The sequence below is a fragment of the Macrotis lagotis genome, chromosome 3, assembly GCF_037893015.1.
Source record: "Macrotis lagotis isolate mMagLag1 chromosome 3, bilby.v1.9.chrom.fasta, whole genome shotgun sequence".
Classification (NCBI taxonomy): domain Eukaryota; kingdom Metazoa; phylum Chordata; class Mammalia; order Peramelemorphia; family Peramelidae; genus Macrotis; species Macrotis lagotis.
The window spans coordinates 188,841,505-188,848,283 of record NC_133660.1 but is presented as its reverse complement, the minus strand read 5'-3'; the positions used below and the strand labels follow the sequence as shown (position 1 = coordinate 188,848,283).

Here is a 6,779-nt window from a genome sequence, read left to right as displayed (position 1 = left end):
CTGGTGGAATTATGATAAAGAAAGCAACTCACCCCAGAGACAGAACTGTTGGAATCTGAACCCAGACTGAAGTACATTTTTTTTTATCTCTCTCACTATTCTTGAAGTTTCTCATCTTCTGGTGGGGTGGGGGGAGTTTATTTTTACTCTTATAACAAAATTATTGTAATGATATAAAATAAAAAAGTATATGGCTTCACACATCAACCCTGGGGGTGGGGGGAAGAATAGATCATTCTAGCCCAGTCACAAGATGATAACATCTTCCAACAAATAACCAAATGATCAGGTACAGGCTCTGATAAGACAATTCTAATGAAGAAGTGAAACCAACACAGAAAGGTGGAAGAGAGAGGGGTTGTGTTAAGTAGCAGAGGTCCCCATCCTCAAACCAAAAGAGATCTACTTGGTGTAGCCCATTCTTTGGACAAGGACTTCTACAGTTATGATTCATACCTACTAACTTCAGGCTTCAGGACCATGGAGCTTTCTCGGCCTGAGGGTTTCTGAAGTTCCTTCCAGAAAATTTAGCCTTGCTTCCCAGTTCTGCCTCAATTCTGAGAAGTTGGTTATACTTGGCCAAAGACTCAGATCAGCAGGGGCAACAGTCTTGATTGCCCTTTGCAGAGACCCACCACCATATCTGCCATGAAGGTTATCTTCAGTCTCCTCAGACTTATGGGAAACCTTTACTCCCCACCCATTGAACTGTGCTAGCTTGCATACCTGGAGAGAGTTAATCTGGTTCACTTTGAGGAGGAGTCAGTTGCAGGCTTTCTCATTCACAGCCTTTCCAGTGTGCTTCGGGTTGGTCACTGTGAGATCATCCCCTACCATGTGGATGCCTGCAGTTTCAGTAAAATTCTTTCAAGTTTCCCAATCGTCTTAGTCAAAGGGATCTTCAATAGATACCACTAGATAGTCCATGATGAAGTTCTTGTAGAGGTCCCCATGCTCGGCAGGTGAGATGTATCTGTTGGGTTCATCAGGAGACTTGAAGCCCAAATCATATTTCCCAGACTGGAAGAATTCAGATGCAGCAACATCCATGCCAATCACAACCTTTTCAGTATAGCCAGCCTTGCCAATCGCTTCCTTCAGCAGCTCCAGAGCTTCTTTATTCTCTGGGATGTTAGGAGCAAAACCACCTTCATCTCTTACATCGGTTGCCTCCTGTTCATATTTCTGCCTAATCACATTCTTCAGGTTGTGGTAGACCTCAGTTCTAATGCACATAGGCCATGTGCATTGAAGTTTGCTCCTGCAACAGGGAGGATCATGAACTCCTGCACTGCTAGCATGTTACCAGCTTGGGAGCCACCAGTGATCACATTGAAAGCTGGAACTAGCGGGATGACTTCTTCATTGGCTGCAAGGTCAGCAATATGTCAGAAAAAGAAGACACCTTTCTCAGAAAACCCAGCCTTACAAACAGCCAGAAAAATTCCCAATATGGCATTTGAACCAAATTGAAATTTATTCTCAGATCCATCAATCTCTTTCATCAGTTTGTCCATCTTGTCCTGATCCACAACATTCAGTTTCTTGCTAATCAGGGTGGGGGGCAATAGTTTTATTGATGTGCTCAACTGCTTTTGAGATACCTTTTGCCATAGAGCCAGTCTTGGAGCTACAGGGCTTCATGGTTACCAGTAGAAGCCCCACTGGGTACAGTAGCTCAGAAGAGACCTTTTGAAGTGCAGAGATCAACATTAACACTGGGGTTTCCACCAGAGTCAAAGTTCTCTCTTGCAGGGATCTTCAAAATCGACATGTTGAATTTCTGGATGGGGATTGCTCCTCTGGTCAGAGGGATCAACATATATTTAATTTTGAAAATAACAGACTATGATGATCATATTACTTTCAGTTGCCTTTTGAATCAATTAAGTCTCGAATTCTACATTTTATGGATATATTAAAAAGCATTTTTTCTAGAAAAGTTATATAAACAGGATTGAATTTATTGACTTCCCTCAAGAGGTAGCATGTCACTGAAATTAGAGTATAGTCATGAAAGACTTGGGTTGAAGTAGTACATCTGAAGGTATTTGATATATAATAATAGACAAGTCACTCCAATTGTCTTTGTCTTAGAAAGATATTTAAGTCAAAAAATTTCTTAGGAAGTTCTTATATTGGTGAAGTATCTTTTCAGATTTAGATTTTCCCAAAGAGCTGGCAACTCTGGTCTGAACCAAGTCATCTCTCACTTAAAAAAAATGACTCAGTAACTACCATTCTAGATACCCTTAACATAGCAGAGAGAATTAATGAAAGAGCTGTATGTTATTTCCACTGGGGATTTTTGCTGTCTTTATTCTGGTTTGACTTAATTTAAGAAATAGGGTTGGAAGATTATGAATTTCTTGAAAGATGATCAAAGAAATTAAGTTGAAGAAAAAAAATTCATTACAACAAACTGATAAAAAGAGAACAAGCACTTCTATTGTACTGTTTCAAATGTGTGGGTCATCTGATGAATTGACTGCATTTTTATTTATATAATTTTAAATAGATATTGACATAATAAAGGTTACTGTACTGATAATGATTTTACAGAAGTGATAAAATCATGATAAACCCATCCTGAGTTAGAGTCTAGGTGAGTAAATCACTCCCTATTTGTACACTGCTCATCTAATGATGTAATTAGCTAATTTCAGGTACCATTTACTACTGTGAAAGGAATAATTAATCAAGTGGCACCTGGTAGTCAAGAAGCATTAATTTATCTCAAATGTGTGAATAGTCCTTGTCTCAGGATACTTCTTCCCAGCCAACTGGGAGAGATTCAAACTGGGATTACCGTGTTTACTCAGTCAAACAATGACCACAAGATCTGAAAATATTTTCAGTGGCCTTATTCATCTAGTTTAAAATATTGATTAGGTACCTATTAAACCCAAAGGTCTGTACTGGGTGTGCCCTCATCAGAAAAATGTGCTGTATTCTATGAGCACATCATTTTCTCATTCTCATATGAATAGTCAAGTTTTTCCCCCCATGAATTTGCACATATACCCATGTGAGCAATATATACATACATAAATGTTGCTATTTTTCTTCTTCAGGCATATTCAATACCTTATGACTCCTTTGGGGGTTTTTTGGCAAAGATACTGGAGTGCCTTGCTATTGCCATATCCAGATCATTTTATAGCTACAGAAACTAAAGAATAATGTGCCAAAGTATTTATCCAGAATCAGTAAGATATTAATTTCAGATCTGGATTCTTATTATGAGCTTGTTGTGTCTGTGTGCATGTGTGTGCTTGTATATGTCTGTGTAAAATATTTCTACTTGTTCCTGAACATGGTTGAGTGTTCTCAGCTTGTATTAGCATGAGCAATTACAATCAGACACACTATAACTTGATTCTCACATAGTGATATCATTTTTAATATAACATCAAGAGTGAAGGACAATAACCAAATAACTAATCAACACTTGCAATATATAGTATAAAAACATATAGAATATTTGTTTGTGTATATGAATACATATATGTTTAAATATGTATTACTCACATATTGATAACAATATAGATAATAACTTCTTTAAAAGAAGTACCTATTCATGACATGCTGCCACTACTAAATATCTACTATACATCTTTTATTGATGGCAATTCTGATTTTTCTGAGACTATTCTGATCTGTTATATCTCCAGTAGTATGACATAGATATTTGAAGCAGGAAATATCATTTGAATCATTGAAAATACCACTTAATTGCACAAATTAAATCTAGTTCAATCTCCTTGTAATTTGGATTCAGCTCTTGTGTATCTAAAATAATTAGTGGAAAATATAGATTCATACACATTTGAAATATACTATCTCAATAAGCATTCTCTCTGAAAATATGCCATCATCTAAGCAGATTAAATACACACAGATGTATATTAAATGTGAAGGATAAAAGAGGGATTTGTAACCATTTTTAACATGACTTTGTTTTGGTAGTTTTGTGAATCACAAGGACCTCTTTTAGAGGCTGTTTATTTGTACACTATCCAAATATTGAACTGGAGTTAGGAAGTCACTAATTCAAATTTACCCTCAGATATTTACTAGCTGAATGAACGTGGGCAAATTATTTAAACTTTCTCTGTTTCTACTTACTTATCAGTAAAATAGGAAACATAATAACACCTACTTTCAGGATAGTTGTATTGATTCAATTTGATCACAGTTTTAAACAGTTGATTTTGCTCTTCATTCTCAAAGAAATTCATGACTTCAGGGAGATAATGCCATGACAAGCACATGAATTAATTGGAATAAAGTGAAGAGCTGCTATGCTAAGTCAGTAGGATCACTTTCTTCTCTGGAACCATCTGGGTCCAGTAGCCAGATATGAATTAGGAAGGAAGGAGATGGCCTTCGATGTAAGGCAAACACAGCTAAGTGACTTGACCCAGGTCACACAACTAGTAAACTGGATTTGAACTCATGGTATCACTACTCCAAGACCAGTGCTCTATCCACCGCACCATCTAACTGCCATTAGTTATAAAAAGAAAAGCACTATTAAATTATAGATATTATCTGGGAATAATGCTTAAATTGCATAAAATAAAATATGTGGAATTATACATGAAACTTATTTTGAATACAAACGTCAAAATATTTTTAAAAATGCAATTTCATGAATTTGAGTCTAAAAACCCATGGGAAAAAATATAAGACTTCTACTTGAAGATTATATTTTAAAAACAAAAATAAATTAACAGATTACTTAAAATTGACTAAGTCCATCACATAGAGTATATTTCCAAATGAAGTAAAATTGAAAAATTCTGGAAAAAAAAATGCAACAGTTTTATTTATTTTTCTTTCTTCATCCATTCTTCTTTGGAAAGTAGTAAGCAATATAAATGGTACTCATCTCTGAAAATAAGTATGTATCATGTGATATTTAAGATTAAATTCAGTGACTCCATTTACTATCATGTATCTCATCTTTGTTATTATTTAATTTTAATATCTTACTTTCCTAATAGTGTTTCAGATCAGTAGGTGAACATATTTCACCAAATATGTTTTATATAAGGTAAACTCGTTCTCCATATTTTCTTTGTTTCATAGAATGTTCGAAAATGATGTTAGATATACAACACACACATACCAGAGTGTATGTGAGCATTATAATATATGTGAATATGAATATATATATACATATATGTATGAATGTGTTTATATTGCCAACAGCCTTCTATTTAGGAAAGGGATTATATAATTCTTTGATAGAAAGAGGTTATTCTTAATTAGAACTTCTAAGAAGCAAAAAAAAAAATTCAAGGTTGTATCCTCAGTGAACTTTCTTCCCCCTTTATGCATGATTCACTATACCTATACAGCTAGAAATAAAAGCTATCAGCTACCCAATAAAACTTGATGGGTTTTAGAACACTTTCTACGACTGTTCATTTAAGATATGCATTACTTTGAGGTTATTACTACCTGTTCTAAAAACTGATTAAATCTACTGTGTTGAAAGAAACCTTTAACAGACTTGTCAGAAGTATAGAGATTGCAGGGGTTGTCCTAGCGATTGTTTGTCATTGTTAACATCACTCCTTCATAATATTGAAAGTTAAATTGATTACTGCCCTCTCTAATAAGGAATACCAACAACAGTGATAACCTGGGAAACATCACTGAAATTTCAAAGTCTTAATGAGAGTCATAATTGGCTATCTTAATTCTTTAATTTGAAGAAAGACTTGCATCTGTCATGTATTCTGGGGGAAAAGTTTAATTTTAGTTGCTCTTTGCATATAGGTTAGACAAAGTTAATTAATTAACTTTATCTATTGCATTCATCAAATTAGTTATAACAGATAAAAGCACAAAAATATAAAATTAGTTTATGTTTCCATTAAGAGATGCTTATTTTTTAAGATAAGATCTTGAATTTTATAGTGAAGTATTAACTTTATAGTTACTACTTATTATGTAGAATCATAGAACCAGGAAGAGAACTCAAAAACTGTATCCTGCATATTCCATCTCTACATGTCATTACTTAGTAAAAAATGATGAACTATTTCTCAATTAACCAATCTGAAACAATCAAACTACATACCACCTGCTGCTCAACTGGTCTAATCATAGTCAGTCTTTAAAGAATAAAGAACATGAAAAGCAAAAAGGAGATTACTATCTATACAGAATTCATCCAGATTTCCTATTTGATATACAATCTCATTTTAGACAATGCATACAAATTTTGAAGTAATGATATTTAATTTTTGTGGTTTCATATAAATCGTTGATTAGTTGATTCAATTTAATCTTAGTACCGAATGATGTGTGTGTACATACACACATAGATACATACAGAACATACACACATATATTTATTATTTATTCATAGAGGCAACTGTGAAATTATCAAAATTCATGATTTGATTGTAACCTCAAAAATAAATCTTCAAAAACTGGATCAATACAATTGAAAAGGGCAAATATTAATTATTAATCTTTATACAGGCATACCTTGGATTTATCATGATTTTGACTTTAAAACACCACAATAAAGCAAATGTTGTAATTAAGAAAATCACATGAATTTTTTGACTTCCCAGGACATATAAAAGTTATGTTTACACTGTATTTTAGTCTATTAATCATGCATTAACATTGGTTTTAAATGTGCATACCTTAATTAAAGTTATTTTATTACTCAGAGAAAAAAAGGTGTCTATTATCTAAACCTTCAGAGAGATTTTATCTTTTTTGTTGACTTTGGAGGGTCTTTGCCATGATGT

The 6,779-nt window shown here is 33.9% G+C and overlaps 1 pseudogene; it reads right to left on the bottom strand.

Moving 5' to 3' along the window:
- Window positions 1–472: 472 nt before the first annotated feature.
- LOC141519277 (alpha-enolase pseudogene) lies at window positions 473–1,774 on the bottom strand (annotated as a pseudogene).
- Window positions 1,775–6,779: the final 5,005 nt, after the last annotated feature.